General features: G+C 44.4%; 1 long non-coding RNA gene across 1 annotated transcript; it reads left to right on the forward strand.

Moving 5' to 3' along the window:
• Window positions 1-80: 80 nt before the first annotated feature.
• On the forward strand, window positions 81-20,274 carry LOC311012146. The gene is made up of 3 exons (XR_014596994.1): window positions 81-173; window positions 10,177-14,593; window positions 16,621-20,274. It is a non-coding gene; the product is annotated as an uncharacterized lncRNA (long non-coding RNA).
• The last annotated feature ends 26 nt before the right edge of the window (window positions 20,275-20,300 follow it).

The raw sequence follows: 20,300 nt of genomic DNA on the forward strand, positions 1-20,300 counted from the left end.
CTCAACCGCTCGACCAATGAAAAGTCAGTGCGTTCGGTTGTTTTGTGAACCGGAGTGTCCCGGATGTACCTTAAAGTCCCAGGGCCCATTCCAGAAAGTAGGTTTTCCTGAAACTCTAAATTTGTTAATCCCGAGAAGAGGGATACTCTGAGTGTTCCGTTCCAGAAAGAGAGGTAACTCAACCTTTAGGTCAGTTACCATAGTAACTGACTCTGTGAACCTAACCTGCTCGCTGGCAGGTTTTCTTCAACTCTCAATTTCCACTGCATACGTCTCCACTGCGGTGCGTCTCCGTTCCGGCTTCAGTCCGCCCGCACAGGATGCGTTTGAGTCCGCCACGGCGCAGTCCGGCAGAACGACTGTGACGTCGCGAGACCTCGCGATAATACGTAATCGCGCGAGACTGCAGTTAAAGAACTCTGAAAACCTCTGACCTGTTGACTCCGTATCTGGCCCCGCCCATTCTGACGTTTTTGTGACGTAGTTAACTGAAATATGATCCGTCGTCAAGAGGTTTTAGTAGGCTTGTTTCGAATCAAGCATGCGCATGCATTTGCTTCGCAAAACAAGGCATTCTGGGAAAAAAACGTCACAAATGCTGGTGATAACTTCCCTTTGCGACATGTCACATGACTTTAAAAACTCGCGGTATCTCCAGGGTACCTCCCTTCGCATGCTTTTCTCTGCAGATGGTCTGAAATAAGTGCGGACATAAGACACTCCCCTCAACGTTGCCCTAGTTGGTTAGAATTATCACGTGGTATTTCCCACGTGAGAAAATTCCTCAGCCTCCGTCAACAACGGGACTTCAAATGCCTCGGCTCGAGTTCGTCAGCGACGAAGAAAGCCAGCGCCACTGGGCAGGCCATATTCTTTGTGCAAAGTCCGTGAAGTTTCCCCTGGCGCGATAGTTTTTGTTATGTATACAATTTTTAATAACGTTTAAATTAAAAAAAAAAAAGGTCCGTGAAGTGCACCTGTGTCCGACTTGACGTGGTGAGAACTTGGCGTGTTTATGACGAGTTCCGGCGGATCCTCTCAAGTCTCGTGCATGCATCGGCGCAAATGCATGCGATCCGAAACGCGCCCATTAACACAAGTGTTTTATTTTGAAGTAACCGTGTTTTATTGTTGAGTATGTACCGAACTTCCTGTTTCGCTATATTTGCTCTGTGCTGATTGCTGCGCCGTGGTCCGGCATCCGCCAGAAATAGAAGTCCTGCGTATTTGTTGCGGAGAGCAGCGGACTGCCGGAGCCGAGACGCAGCGGACACGCAGCGCAGCGGACCCAAGTAGCCCTGGCTGCAGTACGCAGATCGGGGCGTGGCTCAACGTGGGCGGAGTTAAACGTTTGACTCCGCCCACTGCGCGGGCGCCATCTGGTGGCGGAAATCGCGCACAACCCCTGAAGAAGAGGACGTGTCTGACGGAGACGAAGCAGTACAGGACAGAAGAGGCAGTACAGCTGGCAAAATGGAGGTAAGCAAGGTGTTTTGTTGTGTTTTAACTTGCTACTTTGCAATATTTGTGACAGACAAAGAAGGAATTAACATCATTTCATTTTAAAATAAGTTATGCTGTATGCAGTGGCGGTTCTAGACAAATTTTACTGGGGGGGCCAAGGTGGGGCCAATGTTTGATCAGAGGGGCACATTAAAAAATGGAAACAAATGATATGATGACTACTAGAAGAAAAACAACGTAGAGGCATACATATCATTTCACAAGTAGGCCTAACCATCCCGCCCTACTTAACACGGGCAGATACTGTTGATTACTTTACTCAATAAATGTATTATTTATCGAAATGCAACAGCCAAGACTGATAAAGTTACGTGGTTAACGTCACAACATTGCGTAGAACTAGCTAGGATACTGACATTCGGATATTTGCTTCTGCTTCGATGAGTTTGCTTAGATATTTAAACATAGCGAGATCAGACATTTACAAACTTGATTTTCTTATCGTAGTGAGGAACAACAGTAACACGGTTACGTGCAATAAATCACTTTACGAGATGAAATCGTTTTGCTTACCTTCGCCTCTTGCAACAAGACATTAGCTCCTCTCTTCAAAACTTGTGGCTGCCGTTCTCACTCTCATCTCGCATCCGGCAAGGCAGTGTTTGGGTGCGTCGCTCTAATTATTCCGTGTAGAGCGCTGAGTCAGTAATTATGCGTCAGGAACAACGTCATCAACGGCGCCGAAAGAAATCCCCCGAGTAGTGTCCGAAAGTGTTTTTTCATTTTGCCTTTGAGTCCACTATATAGTGCCCTCCATAGCACTCCCCTATACATACCATGTACAGGCAAGGTCAAGATTTACAGAACACAGGCGTCATAGTCCTGAAATTATCTTATGTCAATGTGGCACTCATGTTCATATCATCTACAAACAGGCATTCATTTTCGTCATAGCATAACAGTCAGATGAGGAGATGCGGATCGACGTCTGGCCTGACAAATATTCTGATTATAAAGTACAAACATCCAAAATTCCCATTACACAGCCTTCTTAGCGACTCAGTGATCAAGCCGCGTCAGGGAAATTTATATTCTCCACTTTTCGAAATAATAAACAAACAATGCTCAATGTTGTAATGCGCTAACAAAAAAAAAACTTTTCAATGAATTACACGTTTAAGTTTTCCACACACATCTGCATATATGAGTTTATAGTACTACACATAAAAACACATCAACAACCCTGTGGCATTTCACAGATATCAAGGAAACAGATGTAATTGAACTCAGCTGAACCTCATCCAGAGAGGCTCCACCTGCTACTCTATATAAAGGTGTTGCCAAAGTCTGCGCGTGTGAGAAACCATGGCTGCAATACAGCACATTCTCGCTGCGAACCAACAGCGTCGCCGTGCGCGAAGCCAGACAGTTTATATAAATGCTTACGTGCGTCAGCACTTCTCGCCACTGGACGTGCTGTCAGACCGGGCTGTCCAGACAAAGTACCGGCTGCCCCGTGCGGAGATCCAACGGCTGATCACTTTGGTGTCTCCACACATCCAGAGAGCAACCCGCTGCAACTTTGCCCTCAGCCCTGAGGTGCAGCTCCTGGCTGCGCTGCGTTTTTACGCAGTGGGGAGCTTCCTGGAGGTGGTGGGCGACGGCACCGGCCTCAGCAAGGCATCGGTGTCACGGAGTGTGGCAGCTGTGACACCGATTCTCCTGCGCCATGCCCGGACCCACATAAAGATGCCCACCACACGGGACGATGTCCGCCAGGTCCACCAAGGGTTCCACGCAGTGGCTGGGATCCCCCCGGGTGATCGGTGTGGTGGATGGCACCCTCATTCCATTCTCACGCTTTTAGAAACATCCGGAACTCATTAACAGTTGAAGCCGCAAAAACTTATTTCAATGCCATGATTTTGTCACATTATAATTACTGTATGTCCTGTTGGTCTCAGGCAAGTCCATCTGTCCTGAAACCCATCAGGTCACTACACAAACAAGCACTGAAAATATTAGACAGAAAGTCACGACAGTATCATCACTGTGAAATACTAAACAAATATAAAATGCTTAGCTTTGATAATCTAATGATGTATTCTAATGTCCGTCTAGTGTACAAAATAATTCATAATGTTGCCCCTCCCCCATTGAAAACCTTTGTTAAACTCTGCTCTGAGCATTCCACCAGAGCCTTAAGATCTGTCTCAAGTGGAGATTGTAACATCCCTAAGCGTAGCTCTGCCTTTGCTCAATCTGCCTTCTCTTTTAAATCTGTCAAATCATGGAACAATTTTCCAACTAATCTGAAACTTTGTACAGACTTCAATGTTTTCTCCCGGGAAGTCAAACAATGGATCCTAAGAAATCAGACATGTCAGCATTAATCATGAGCCTAAATTATTCTTAACCTTGGCAAAGTGTGAAGTATTTTAATAACTGTATGTTTTGTTAACTGATATGAAATAGGACTATGTCCTGAGTGTTTGTGATGTGTGAGAGGGTGTATATGCATATGTGTATGGATGTTTAGAATGCTATGTAAATTGATAATTCTTATATTTCTATTGTTCTTATTCACCTGCCCAGGGACTACGGATGGAAAGTAGCTAGTAAGCTAAATCCGGTACAAGGCATCTCGTCTCATCTCGAGACTAATGTAATTTTGTACATTGTCCCTGAAACAAATAAACTTATTAAACTAAAACTAAACATGTGTGTGCCTATATCCACGGGGGTATATATGCGCTAATGGGCTTGATTACTACTCCCATCTTCGACAACATTAATGGCAGACTCGTCAGGGAGCAATATATTACAAGTTTTTTCACTTGGTTTTTGGATTTAGCCCATCCTTAGTTAATAAAATATCTTGAAAGTCACTGTGTGTGCATTTCATTTAGCATTGGTGGTTATTTTAAATTCTACTTCACATTAATGAAAAAGGGAGGACACCACAATGTTTTCTAATTGAATTTTTTTAATTTGGCAATAATTTCTCTTGGTTGCTTGGATCCTGGAATAGAGAGAGCAAAAGCAACAAAGATGAAAACACTGTATTGCAGTTCTGGTTACTGTGTGCACTAAAATACAAACTTCTCTTTGTAGTTTCTGAATTTCCAGGTCCAGTTTCCTCATTGTTCTGCGTTTTTATCTCAAGATCCAGCTCCATTTACATTTAGGTCATTTAGCAAACGCTTTTGTCCATAGCGACTTACAATAAGTACATTTGTCAAAAGAAGGAAACAAAGAAACCACAACTATCATTGCCGATAAAGTAAGAGTCTTGAGCCTTTTCCGAAAAATGGCAAATGACTGCTGTCCTGACATTGGTCGGGAGTTCGTTCCACCACTGAGGCGCCAGAACAGAGAAGAGTCTGGACTTTGCTGAGTGACATTTGTTTGATTTTAGTGATGGTGGTCCTAGCCGGCCAGCTTGAGCCAGAGGAGCGAAGTGCTCGCTTCGGGGCATGTGGTTTGACCAGTGTTTGAAGGTAGGTGGGTGCCGTGATGGCCCTGAAGGTAAGTGCCATCGTCTTGAATTGGATGCATGCTGCAACAGGGAGCCAGTGGAGGTCACGGAGGAGGGGGGTCACATGGGAGAATTTGGGTAGATTGAAGACAAGGCGTGCTGCAGCGTTCTGGATACACTGCAATGGTTTAGTCGCAGAGGCCGGGAGTCCGGCCAGGAGAGAGTTGCAGTAGTCAAGGCGGGAGATGACCAGTGCTTGGACCAGGAGTTGCGTTGCATCCTTTGTGGAGAAGGTCCAAATCCTGCGGATATTGTAGAGGGCAAATCTGCAGGATCGGGCCACAGCAGTGATGTTGGGGGTGCAGGATAGTTGGTCATCGAGGATTACACCCAGGTTCCTCGCAGTTGAGGAAGGCAACTGTGATGCCCTCGACAGTGACCGACAGGTCCATGCGAGAGCAGTCTTTCCCTGGGATGAAGAGGAGTTCGGTTTTATTCAGGTTAAGCTTGAGGTGATGTGCAGTTGTCCAGACAGAGATGTCAGCCAGACAGTCCGAGATGCGAGTTGCAATGAGAGTGTCAGTGGTTGGTGACAGTCTCCTGACAGTTTGTGAAGTATGTAAATGAAATGTCAATTAGCACAGCAGGATTTGTGCACAATATAGATTTACTTTAGCCAATACTCACAATGTTACGAGGCTGCTTAGGAGACTGTGCAGCATCTGGGTCCTGTTTCTATTAACACCACATCACTGACTTCATACTTTATGGACTAAATAAGCAGGATATGACAATAAAATCTCATCTGCAGAAGTGCATTCTGCAGCTGCAGATGTGCCTTCCCCCTGCCATTTACATACATGTATTGAGAGAACTTGAATTAAGATTTCACAGGACATACCACACTTGTGATTTCAATACAATGTACTAACCGGATCATCTTCTGGTGGCTCCAAAAGTGTGACTTTGTTCCCAGACACTGTAAGGAAATCCAAAATCAGACAGTATAATATAGTTATTTGATTGTGTTCCATATGCAGTAGTACTATTCTGTACCTTGAATGAAGCAGACAGTTTCTGTGTCTGGGACAGAGTCTGTTACTGATCCCCTCCAACACTGGCCTCCCTTTATTCAAATTGTCACGGTTCGGGCAAGATGTAGACTCAAAAAAAGGAGGTGAGGACCCAAATGCAGTCGAAAAAAGGATTTATTTAAATTATTAACTAAATACAAAACCAAACTAAGACTAAAACAAAGTATCAAACAAAGAAAACCACAAGGGCAAAAACAGTCATCAACGAAACACTTACGAACAAAACCAAAACACAAAGGCAGGACGCAGAGACGAATAAACCAGACAGAGATGTGGTGCAACATGCAGGGGGTGACAGCGACAGCAACATCGACAGTGAACCAACAAGAGACAGGGGAAACACACAGACTATATACACAGGGAGGCAGGGAGCTGACGAGGAACAGGTGAAACACATCAGGGCAGGCATGGTAATCAACACGAGAGGGTGGGGGAGTCAAGACAGCGGAAACAACAAGGACCAGGAAGCACGAGACAGGAAATCACACTGAGGACAAAATAAAACAGGAAATCAAAACCAAGGAAACAGAACATGACAAAAACACAGATCATGACACAAATGGAGTGCCAGCTCCTCTGCTGGCGTCATATCTTGGTGGGCCGCCCCCCGTGCCAGTTCTATGGGCTTTTTTTTTTTAACTGCTACAATCATACAGACATTCAACATGTCAGCAGACTCCTAATCTATTTACCTCATTTGTACACAGTCATCTACTTTAAAGTCACTTACCAGCCTGCCAAATGTTTTTGTATTTAATCTTAACTTGCTGCCAGGTCCTTTTATGGCCAGACACATTTGTTCTTTATGAAGGAGAGATAGATAAAGTAAAAAACAACTTGAGAAAAATAGATTAAATGACACATTGTAGATAATTGTTTGCACTTAATGATACTCTACATTTCCTGAGTAACATGCACCTCTACTTGCCAAATTTAAAGCAAAGTGTACAACAGTTGATTAGTGGACTTTAAAAGTATCTCCTTTAGTCCTTTAATAGGAGCCTAATTATAACAGTTCTGTACATTAATTGTACAGTTTTGAACTACTTATGCATTAAGCCGGTCTGCTATCATCATTAGAGACCATCAGACCTAAACCTAACCATAACCCTTGGGGGGTTTAGCTCAGGAGGTAGAGCAGGTTGACTGGCGACTGCAAGATTGCCGGTTTGATCCCCGGCTCCTTCTACGTAGCATTTACCTAACCTTAAAGGGATAGTTCGGAATTTTGGACATAAGACCTATTTTCCAACTCAGCCGGTGTGTTCAAGACTTCTGGAGAGGTTTTCAAGAAATTTTATTCAGTTCTTCTAGTTGCCGAGTTCGCTTGTGCTATGGCTAGCGCAAGTCAATCGTTCTAGTTAGCATGGCATTAAAAACAGTCTTGCCCACTCCACAGTGCACCCGAGGCAAATCAATTAAAACACTAGACTGTCGATGTACATATCTGTGTTGATAGAATAATATTTGAAACAAAACTAACCTCGCATCGCATGAATCATCAATTTTTTGAGGGACTAGTTTCTCAGCAGCAGCGGAATTTTACTTTGCTCCGTCGGACTCAAAACTCTAAGATGCGCTGCTCGGAATCCAGCCGGTAAATACACACCTGAACACCGCCGATTTGTCGGCCCTTAAGCCCCCAAGGCTGTCTGAAAAGCCTTCGGAGCTCACTCAAACACCGGGCAGCACACGGCCACGCGAACCCACAATTACGCACCGCGAACCCAAACCTCTGCTCCATCCGGAGAACCGTAAACCCTCGGACGCGTTGCGGGGGATTCCCTCCTGGCACCACCAGTCTCAAACATTCTATCAACACAGATATGTACATCAATAGTCTGCCGTTACAATTGATTTGCCTTGGGTGCACTGTGGAGTCGGTATGAGTGTTTTTAATGCCATGCTAACTAGAACGATTGACTTGCGCTAGCCATAGCACAAGCGAACTCGGCAACTAGAAGAACTGAATGAAATTTCTTGAAAACGTCTCCAGACGTCTCGAACACACCGGCTGAGTTGGAAAATAGGTCTTATATCCAAAATTCCGAACTATCCCTTTAACTCTAACCCTAACCCTAACCAACGAAAGATCATATACGTTCACTGAAGGAATAATATGAGAACAAAATGCAGATTTTTTTGCTAGGAATGTCATAAAAACTTAATTTAATACTCTCCTCCTCTAAAACAACGGGTTACAATATTATGACTTTATTCTCGAAGTCTGTGAATTTTTATTTTTTCTCTGTGGCTCTTATATTCCGTCATTTTATATATAGCCTTATAGTCTATGGGAAACTGTAAATTACCTAATTATAGCAACATCATCTAAAATTCTAATTATCCAAAATGATTGAAATGAATGATCACAAACGTTTAAATAATGACAGTGTAGTTATATGTGACAACAATGTGTAGTGGGCAGTGGAATAACTATTGGTTTCTGTTTGTGGTGACTGCTGACTGAGATAAGGGATGAGATTAAATAGATCCTGGAATTTAGCCTGGTCTGGAGCAGGCTCACTCCACAGAATAAATCTCCATGGTAACTTATAACATAACATATCCTACTGCCCCCTATCCCGCTTTTGTGCAACCGGATCACGGATAAATTGAACCAGGATAACCAAGATATCCCTGCTTAATCCCTTATCCTAGTGTTATAAGAATTTTGTATAACCTCATGTCTTTAAGTTTGCTTTGATCAGGTTACAGCTTTATGTGTTGAACTGTTTATTACTTTAGTATCCCCATTGCTGAACTAAATGTTATCAGAGGCCTGGTAGTCATGATGTCTTGTTCTACATGAAGGTTAACTGTCAGTGATGCGTTATCTCCTGCGCCTTTAAAAGACTCAAGTCACAACAGTGATTGGAGCACTTCCTCTGTAGCATCCTCACACGTTGTTGCACTGTAACTGCTCCTCTTGTACAAGATTAAAGTCAGACGTCGACTTTACTTATGTCTCCGATCTCCTCCTTGGGTGAATTTATTCGTTTACGGAAAAATTCTTTTAACATTTGGCGCCCAACGTGGGCCCCTATATCTGTTTCTCTTCTCCAACTACCGGACCTGAACACCTTGCAAGGCGGGCTCAGCTGGAGAGGAGAGCAGTGACGGGGTCCGAACGAAGGAGGAATCTGAGGCATCAAAAACAAATCGGGCCAACATAAAAATTCCTGAGTGAGGGTTGTTTTCACCATTTGGTAAAACTACCGAGATCTAGGATCTCGAAGACTGCGTTTGAAACCAGTAATAGAACAGCCAGGTTTAAAGTCCGGGGGCTACAGCCCGAGAAGCAACGAAGCAATCCAGGATTCTCAACTTGCCGAGAAAGGGTTTTACCAGATCGGATGAAAAGGTTTTCTACTCATTTAGCAAGACACAGAGAACTGTGTTGACAACAGTCGAAAAGTTACAAAAAAAAAAAAAAAAAGAGAGAAGAGGAGGGATTCTCCTATCGGGTAGTTTTGATCAGGAGGGAGTCTTGCTAAGTCAGTAAAAAATCAGAGGTCAAACGAGCACCTCGGAGTACTGGGTCTGAGAACAGTATAAGGGACGTCTTTGGAACGACGAGACCTGCTTTGATCCCTGCCTCAAAGTACTGGGTCTTGAGGCCAGTAAAACGTCTTTGGAACGACGTAAACTACTTTGATCCAGCAGGCCGCCTGAGTTAACAAAAAAAGGAAAAGCGCTATCACTCAGGTAAGACAACCTGAGTGATGAGCACGTTTGTATTATATTTGTTTGTGAGGTTTTTTTTCTGTGTATATATATATTTTTTAATTATTATATTTGTTTGTGAGTATATATACAACCTATATAGACTAAAATAGAATAGAGTGAACTGGATATAAATATAATAAGATGGGTAACAGCCATTCATGTTGCGGCCAGAACATGGAAGGTGAGTATAGAGGAGATGTAAAGTATATGCAGGAAAAAAGATAAAGACAACGTCAAATATCTTAAGCTGTGGAAAACCAAGTATGGGTTTCGGGGAAGACTAAATGTGAAAGAAACTAACAGATTGGGAGCGGGAAGATAAGGAAATTAGACTAGAGCAGGAGAGAAAAGAAAAAGAAGCACACAAACAGACAAGTTCTAATCTTTATCCTGTTCTTTATTCTCGCCGAGAACAACGGAGAGATGATGACGAGGTCCCTCTGGGTCCGACGCCTGTCCCTCCCCCTACCCGGATCAGCCTCATCTGCGGCCACCTCCACTCCACCCCAGGCCGGCACATGTTCCGGCCTCCTCCGAACTGCCAGAAGCCTCCGCTCCGCAAATACCAGGGCACCCATGGGACGCAGAACAAGGGGGTAAAACCTGTAGCTGTAAGACATTCAATCCTGTTATTTCATCACATACACAGAAACAAGGGAAAGGAGAAGATAATTGACTACTTTGTTTTGATGATGATGGTGATGATTGGAGGAGTGATTGCAATGTGTTTTACCGAGAGGGTGCACCGAGAAAGCAGGGTGGATGGCGGAGAGGAGGAGGGAGAGGAGGGGGCGCGGAGGGGAGCAGGTCAAGAGACAGGAACGATGTTTGCTAAAACTGGACATTGGGCGAGAGACTGCAGGTCCGGAGGAGGACGAGGGGGAGGGGCAAGAGGCAGAGGACTCAGACGGCATCGAGAATCATCTCCCCGGTGCCGAGAATCACCACCTGCATGACTATCTCAGCAGACAGGTCGTACTGACACACACAGCACACAGGATCTCCGCACACACACACACACACACACAGGGAGCACACAGAGGCAGATAAGGTCCTTTCAGTGGTAACAATAGACGCCTTGTTAAGCCTAGAACAGAAACCGTTTGTTACATTAAAAGTAAACAATCGCAAAATAAAATTCCTGTGCGATACCGGTGCATGCAAATCAGTTGTGCGGGAGGAAGATGCTGGGGGTCTAATTAAATCAAGGTCAGACGGACTCAGAGTTAAATCAGCCACAGGGCATGTGATTATCGAACCAATGTGCGACCCAGTGTGGATCGAGGATCCTAACACCAAAAGAAAAGTACACACATCGATGGCCATCTCAAAACTATGCCCAGTTAACTTATTGGGGAGTTAGCTTTTTACCCAAATTGGAGATTTATATCATGCAGCTAAATTGGGTAACAAAACGGTACAAAGGCTGTTCATCTAAAAGGGGGGAACAAACAAAACGTGGCGGAATGATACCAATTAACTGAAGAAGAAGAACATCAGTTAACAGGTGTTCCATGCATATTATGGTCAACTGGGTCTGCAGATGTGGGTAAAATAAAAGATAAAGAACCAATAAAAATTACACCAAAAGGATCATTCAGACCATATCAACGTCAGTATCCACTAAAACCAGAGGCCGAAGCAGGCATAGAACCAATCATAAAAGATCTGGCTAAAGCAGGGATCATCATAGAATGTCCTGATTCACCCTGTAACACACCTCTGTTTCCAGTCAAAAAGTCAGCACCATCTACAGGATGGCGCATGGTTCAAGACTTGCAGGCTGTCAAAAGAGCTGTGATACCAAGGGCGCCCCTAGTGCCAGATCCACATACGCTGCTAAATGAGTTAAGTCCACAGGCCAAATTCTTCTCAGTCATTGATCTAGCGAATGCTTTCTTCTCTATTCCAGTGCACCCACCCTCACAGTTTTGGTTTGCATTTCAATACAGAGGAAAGAAGTACACTTACACAAGGATCCCTCAGGGATATTGTGAAAGTCCTACCATTTTCTCGCAGGCAATGTCATCAAATCTAGCCAAATTTAACCCACCAAAACAAAGTCAAATTCTGTTGTATGTCGATGATATTTTGATAGCTTCAAAAACTCAAGCTGACTGTAAAACAGACACTCTGGTGCTGCTGAAGTTTTTAGCTGAACAAGGTCACAGAGCAAGTAGAAACAAACTCCAGTTGTGGAAACAAACGGTGAAGTATTTGGGTTTTAACATATCTCAGGAAGGAAAACATCTCGATGACAAATGAAAAGAAGCTATTCTGCAAGCTCCAAAAACAAAAACAAAAAAAAGCAAATTATGTCATTCTTAGGCATGACAGGCTTTTGCAGGCAATGGATTGCTAACTACGCTGAATTAGCACAACCACTGCAGGGTGTAATCTATGATCAACCTGTGGCAGCCGGGGATAATATTATTTGGACACAGGAGGCAGAACAAGCTTTCAAACAACTAAAACAGGTTTTAGTGAGCACATCAGTATTAGCACTCCCAGACTACAAAAAAACCTTTCATCCAAATGTAGCCGGTCAAAGTTATACCCTTTGGGGCCACCGTAGGGAATGTGGGCGGTCCTGAATTTCAATGTTGTTTCCGGGGTAGCAGTGGTGTTGCGGCTATTTAGGAGTCCGTGCACCTACCAAGCGCTAAGCTGGGTAGCCGTGCCGGATCGGGGCTCGTTTCAGTGCTGGGGAGACCAGGGTGACGTGTGGCGAGAGGAGCGGTAAGAGGTACGGCGGTGGGGACTCAAGATCTCGCCACTGCTGCTTTGTTTGGGTCGTTTTCATTTGATTTCCCTTTCTTGTACGTTTGTTCATTTTGTTTCGTTTTCTTTATTTCCCTCAAAACACTAACCTGTGTTATTTTTGTTGTTAACTTGTGGTGCCTCCGGAGTCTGGGAGGGCTGAGTGGGGCATCCAGCCCGCTACAAGGGGGCTATGTTAAAGGGGCCATCATATCACCCGTTTCTGAGCCGTTCTTATTGTTGCTGTGTTTGTGTGTGTGTGTTTTATAGGCCGGGGTGCACACTTGGTGAGTAGCCTAACGGACTAGCTCTCTACCTGTCAGCGGTTTGTCGCCGCTGGCCATCTACCTCCGTGGAGAACACCCGTTTTATATTGTTTATCCTGCATGCATTGTTAAATAAATATTATTGTTTTGAGGGAAAGTCACGTCTCCGTCTCATTGGCGAACCTATGCATTTGGGGAACCCGGTTGTTCATTTATTGCTAAGAATACACTTAGTGGTCCTTGATTAAGAACATCATCAAGGTGGCGTTGTCGACAATTCAGTTAAACTCCTTGCCACGCCTCGGTTACACAAACATGTGATGCGAGAGGAGGATTCATGACTAGCGTTCTAACACAGCCTTTTGGACAAAAACTACGACTGATAGCTTACTACTCTTCTAAATTTGATCCCATAGCAAGAGCTATGCCTCCATGCTTCAGTGCAGGCAGCAGCTATTGCTGTACAGAGTTCAGCTTCACTCGTGTTATTTCATCCATTGACATTGAAGGTTTCACATGCGGTTTCTGTACTTCTGATGCAAAACAAAGTAGCTTTCATGTCGCAAGCACAGCATCTCAATTGTATGACAATACTAATGGCGCGCTGCAACACATTGAATCCATCTACACTTTTGCCACACGAACAGGACGGTGATAAATATGACTGCTTAACTGAAACTGAGGAGACTGTTTTGCTGAGAGCAGACCTGACTGATACACCACTCACACATCCAGACATAATGTTTGTTGATGGTTCCTGCAGGAAAAATCCAGATGGCACGAATGCCAGTAGTGTGCGGTGGTAAGACAGGGGAGGGTGTCAAAATCCTCACCTTTGCCATCACATTTCTCAGCACAGGCAGCAGCGATAGTAGCTTTGACGGAGGTATGTTGATTGGGGGAAGGGAAAGCTATCACAGTCTACACAGATAGTCAGTATGCATTCTCCACACTGCATGTTTTCGACCAACAGTGGAAAAACAGAGGCATGGTAACATCTACAGGCAAAGCTATTCAACACAAAGATTTGATACTAACTTTATTGGATGCTATTCTCCTACCAAAAGCAGTTGCAGTCTGTAAACGCGCAGCGACAGAGGGACAGGGTTCAGATTACATTTTTGTAGCTGATAGCCCATCCTTCCTAAAAAACTCTATAGATTTGCGGCTATTTTGAGCCATGGAATTACCCATGTCTCAACAGGAAGGATGGTGGCAATGATAGGTAAATGATGGTGGCAATGATAGGTAAATGTTTTACAACATATGGATTCCAAAATTACTCTAAACATTTTTGTGCATCCTGTTTGATTTGCTCCAAGCACAACTCGCAAGGAAGAATGAGACCTAAAAGAGGAGCGTTCCCGAAAGCTGAATATCCTTTCCAAACAATATGCATGGACTTCATCGAACTAAACAAATCAGAGGGGAAGAAATACTGCCTGGTAATAGTAGAGATGTTTTCAAAATGGGTTGAAATCACACCAACAGCAACAAACAACGCTATAGTGGTAGCAAAAATCCTTGCTACTATTATTGCACTAAGATTCGGATTCCCAGAAACAATTTATTGCGATAACGGTCCACATTTCAGAAACCAAGTCATGGCTAAATTATCAGAAATGTCTAACATTCAACTAAAAGTTTCATTGCAGTTATCATTGGTATCACTGGTCATCTCCTCGCTGGGAAGGTCCATATCAGGTTCTGCTATCTACACCGACAGCAGTCCACATTGCTGAGAGAGGAACGTGGGTTCATCTGACACACTGTAAGAGAGCATACAGCACTCCAGAGGAGACGTAAGTAAAAACACCACACCATGGCAGATAGACCGTGGCATCCGTTTCGAAGGACGGTATGAGAGGAACATTGTGTCTAATCAGTCTGGTAGCAGTGATAGTGGTAATTCCGATACTCTGGGTACACGAACTTCAGTCTCAACAATTGAATGGCAACAACAATCGCACCGCAGCTGAATCACTGATTGTAAATTCGACACTAGCCAATACAATGCTAGCTAATTCAACACCAGCCAAATGAAGAGCTACAAGAGAAATCGGACCGCAAATTGTATAACTGTGTCTCTACCCGCTGACAGGAACTGCACCACTGTACACCAATTGTTTCCCCCTGTGCCAACTCACACGCGGCCACCCTGGTTTGAGCCATATGACGGCAACTACACCTGTCCGTCTAGAGAAGAAGGTACGGTTAGTGTAGGAACTTTGGCTCCCTGTAATCTAACCCTGAAGTTATCAGCAGGAGACTGGGGTGTGCAGGATGCGTGGGTGAGAAGACAACTTGTGACCAGGGCGGACATCTGGTGGTTCTGCGGTGGTAAGACACTTAGACCAACATTAACAATTGATTGGATTAACTACACTCAACAAAAATATAAATGCAACACTTTTGTTTTTGCTCCCATTTTTCATGAGATGGACTTAAAGATCAAAAATTCATTCCAGATACACAATATTACCATTTCTCTCAAACATTGTTTACAAATCTGTCTAAATGTGTGATAGTGAGCACTTCTGCTTTGCTGAGATAATCCATCCCACCTCACAGGTGTGCCACATCAAGATGCTGATCTGACATCATGATTAGTGCACAGGTGTACCTTATACTGCCCACAATAAAAGGCCACTCTGAAATGTGCAGTTTTGTCTCACAGCAAAATGCCACAGATGCCACAAGCATTGAGGGAGCGTGCAATTGGCATGCTGACAGCAGGAATGTCAACCAGATCTGTTGCTCGTGCATTGAATGTTCATTTCTCCACCATAAGCCGTCTCCAAAGGCGTTTCAGAGAATATGGCAGTACGCACAGCCATTGAAGAGGAGTGGACCAACATTCCACAGGCCACAATTGACAATCTGATAAACTCTATGCGAAGAAGATGTGTTGCACTGCATGAGGCAAATGGTGGTCACACCAGATACTGACTGGTTCTGAGTCCCCAGACCCCCAATAAAGCAAAAAAATGCACATTTCAGGGTGGCCTTTTATTGTGGACAGTCTAAGGCACACCTGTGCACTAATCATGATGTCAGATCAGCATCTTGATGTGGCACACCTGTGAGGTGGGATGGATTATCTCAGCAAAGCAGAAGTGCTCACTATCACACATTTAGACTGATTTGTGAACAATGTTTGAGAGAAATGGTAATATTGTGTATCTGGAATGAATTTTAGATCTTTAAGTCCATCTCATGAAAAATGGGAGCAAAAACAAAAGTGTTGCGTTTATATTTTTGTTGAGTGTATATGTACTATAACCAACAGAGGTTCATCAATTACACCAGAGACGGCATCAGGGGTTATCTATACAATTAGATAGGACTAGTCTCATGGCATGGCAGAAACGGTTGGCGCTGGACATGCTGCTGGCCGAGAAGGGAGGCGTGTGTAAGATGTTTGGGGATATGTGTTGCACTTTCATTCCCAATAACACCGCCCCTGACGGCAGTGGGACTAGGGCGCTGGCAGGTTTGACATCGCTATCCGAGGAGTTCGCAGAAAACTCAGGTATTGACGATCACCCTTACTTTTCATGGATGGAGAGCATGTTTGGGAGGTGGTCAGGGCTCATACAATCAGTTTTGATAACCATAAATATAATGACCATAATTATGACTGCGTTGTGTTGTTGTTGTGTTCAATTCCTGAGAGACTTAGTTCAGAGGCTGATTGACGTTGCCATGAACAAGATGTTACTGTACACCAGAGTGCCGGATGATGAGGATAAAGGTGATGCAACATCATATCTATCAGATTACAGTGACGATGAAATAACCTTTGTGAAGTGTGCTTCCCGATTCCTAGGTGAGCAGGAAGTTCCAGGTGATCTGGAAGCTGAGGACATGTGCGGGGACTTGGAGGATTTCTATGGTGACACTGGAGTTTAAATAAAAACATAAATTCCACAGGACAATGATGTATTTACAGAAAATCCCAAAAAGAAGATGTAAAAACTGATAAGCATTACGAGTGTAGCCTAAGAGAAGGATGTTATCTCCACTATGTATATGTATATATTGTGGCGCCCTCGGGGTAACGAGAAGGCGCTACGTGACCAATTTCAGGGAAAAGAGGTGTGGCATGATGGTTAAGGAGTTAAAGTTGCAACAACGCCACCTGGGGTAATTTCACCCCCAGGAAATTCTAAGGTAACCTTTTATGAAGGAGGTCACACGGGTTCGATATACCACAGGGGCAAGAGACGGTTTTCAAATTAAAGAACACTTTATTTAACATACGTCAATCAGCAAAATAATCAAAACCACACACACACACACACACACACACACACACACACACACACACACACACACACACACACACACACACACACACACACACACACACACACACACGAGGGGGGACCACCACCAGGGACGGAACTGCCGCCTTGGACCACAGCACCTAACCAAAACACACAAAACAAGTTAAAACATGCAACCAGGTGCAACACAAGGCTGGTGCGACAAAACAATGAAAACAAAAACACAGAAAATGGTCAAATGGGTGCCTCAAGGGGACTGTTTTGTGGGAGATGAGGTGGTGCAGATTGTTATACCATCTAAGTTGAGGCATACTGTTCTTCAAACTGCTCATGATGGCATCGCAGGCCATTTAGGTGTGAGAAAAACATATGATCGTGTTGGCAGATACTTTTACTGGCCACTTTTGAAAAGGGATATCTCTGCATTTATCAAAACTTGCAAAACATGTCAACTGACCGGTAAACCAAGTCAGGTGTTAAGGCCTGCACCCCTGTATCCTATTCCAGTTGCTGAACATCCATTTGAACACCTTATTGTGGATTGTGTTGGACCACTGCCACGCTCCAAAGTGGGTAGCAACTTTTTGCTGACTGTCATGTGTCAGGCTACCCGTTATCCTGCCGCTTATCCCCTTAAGAACCTCACAACCAGATCAGTTGTAAAAGCTCTGACACAGTTTATATCTATTTTTGGTATTCCAAAGATTATCCAGTCAGACCAGGGGTCTAACTTCACATCAAAATTGTTTGCTGAGGTGTTAAAACAGTTAAATGTTAAACATTCAAAGTCCAGTGCATACCATCCTCAGAGCCAAGGAGCTCTAGAGCGGTTTCACCAAACTCTAAAATCTCTCCTCCGTTCTTATTGTACTGAGTTGGATCGTGATTGGGAGGAGGGGTTACCTTGGCTGTTGTTGGCTGCTAGGGAAGTGTCCCAAGAGAGTCTTGGTTTCAGCCCTAACGACCTGGTTTTTGGTCATACTGTTAGGGGCCCGTTAGCGTCCTTGCAAAATGATTGGCAAGCCAAGGAGGCCCCAACAAATTTGATAGACTATGTCCATGGTTTCAGACAGCGCCTGTACAGAGCAAATCAGATGGCCAAAGAAAAGCTACAATCAGCTCAAACTAAAATGAAAGGCATCTATGATCGGCGTACAGAACAACGTGACTTTAGTCCAGGAGATCAAGTTTTAGCACTTCTGCCTGTAGTCGGCTCTCCTTTTCAGGCAAAGTTCTCTGGGCCTTATACAGTCTCAAAAAAACTGTCTGACCTGAACTATCAAATATCCACTCCTGATAGGAGGAAGTCAGTGCAGTTGTGTCATACTAACTTGCTAAAACCTTATTTTTCTCGTTCTACTGTGCCAGACGCTGGTTCGTCTCTTTCCTCGGATACTGCCGCAGTTTCAGTGGGTCCGTCATCCCAGTCGCTTGATCTGGGGGGGGAAGATGAGGAAGAATGTACACCAGATGATGGGGTTTTGAGAGGTCGTCTTAAAAATTCTGAGTCACTGGTCAACATTGAGGCCATGTTGGATCATTTGCCTGAACCAAAGCGAACAGAGTTGGTGACTCTCATCAAAGGTTATCCTTGCCTGTTTTCAGATGTTCCATCTCGCACCACTCTCATTGAACACGACATAGAGGTTGGAGCTTTTATCGCATGTCACCTGAAAAGCGTGAGCATTTAGAAGCAGAAGTCAAGTATATGGTTGAAAATAACATTGCTGAGCCATGTGCGTCTAGTTGGTCTTCCCCCTGCTTGTTAGTTAAAAAACCTGATGGTACATTTAGACCATGCACTGATCTACGCAAGGTAAACAAAGTAACCAAGCCTGATTCTTTTCCACTCCCACGCATGGAGGACTGTGTCGACCAGCTCGGGTCTGCTAAGTTTGTCAGTAAATTTGATTTACTTAAAGGCTACTGGCAGGTTCCTTTAACAGCTAGAGCTAGGGAGATCGCTTCTTTTATCACATCCAGTGGGTTGTATTCGTACACAGTTATGCCGTTTGGGTTACGTAATGCCCCTGCCACCTTTCAGCGTCTGATGAATCGGGTGGTGGCAGGTCTTGTGGGCTGTGCTGTGTATTTGGACGATGTTGTGATATACAGTGACACGTGGGAAGACCATGTTCAGCGTATCAGGGCTCTGTTTGACCGTTTGGTTTGGGCTTCTCTGACAGTTAATTTGGCTAAATGTGAGTTTGCTAAGGCAACAGTCATCTACCTAGGCAAAGTGGTTGGCCAAGGGCAGGTGAGGCCAGTGAGGGCTAAGGTGCTGGCGGTTGACCAATTTCCTGTCCCTTCTACTAAAAAAGAACTTTCTCGTTTCCTGGGTATGGTGGGGTACTATCGTGGATTTTGTAGGAATTTCTCTTCTGTAGCTGCTCCACTCACATCTCTTCTTAGTCCAAAGGTTACATTTGAGTGGTCCGACTTATGTCAAAAAGCTTTTGAGTGTGTTAAATCTTTGTTGTGCTCTGCCCCTGTCCTAGCCGCGCCCCAGTTGGACCAGCCTTTTATACTGTATGTGGATGCTAGTAAGGTGGGGGCTGGGGCCGTACTAATGCAGGAAAATGGGAATGGGGTTGAGTGCCCGGTGAGTTACTTTTCTAGGAAGTTTAACACCCATCAGCTAAACTACTCTGTTGTTGAAAAGGAGGCACTGGCACTCATCTGGGCATTGATACACTTTGAGGTATATGTGGGGGGTGGAGTTAGTCCTTTAGTGGTGTATACGGATCATAACCCGTTAACCTTTCTCCATTCACTACAGAATCCCAATCAACGGCTGATGCGTTGGTATCTTTTCCTCCAGCCTTTTCATTTGGACATAAGACATGTGAAGGGGGCTGAAAATAGAATGGCTGATGCCATGTCCCGAGCTATAACTGTTTAAACTTAACTGTTGTTCAGTCCTGTAGGTGTCTTTTTGTTTTTGGTTTCTCCTCTTAATTTGCTTCTTAGGTACCAAAGTTGCTGAGGGGTTGACCTTTATCCTAAAGCAGACTGTCCTCCTCGAGAAAACGACCACATAGGTCGTGTGTCAAGCACCGAATTACGACCATATGTTACGTTTCAAAATAGCGCGCCCTCTAGCGGTCAAGTAAATATCGACACTCCGGTGTCTCAGACGATCGCCCCCCGTCAATCATCGGCAGAGACCCCCCCCCACACGTCGACCTAAACCTACCCCGCATTCGGCCACGAAAAAGTT

The sequence above is a fragment of the Eutrigla gurnardus genome, assembly GCF_963514095.1.
Source record: "Eutrigla gurnardus genome assembly, chromosome: 1".
NCBI classification, from domain to species: domain Eukaryota; kingdom Metazoa; phylum Chordata; class Actinopteri; order Perciformes; family Triglidae; genus Eutrigla; species Eutrigla gurnardus.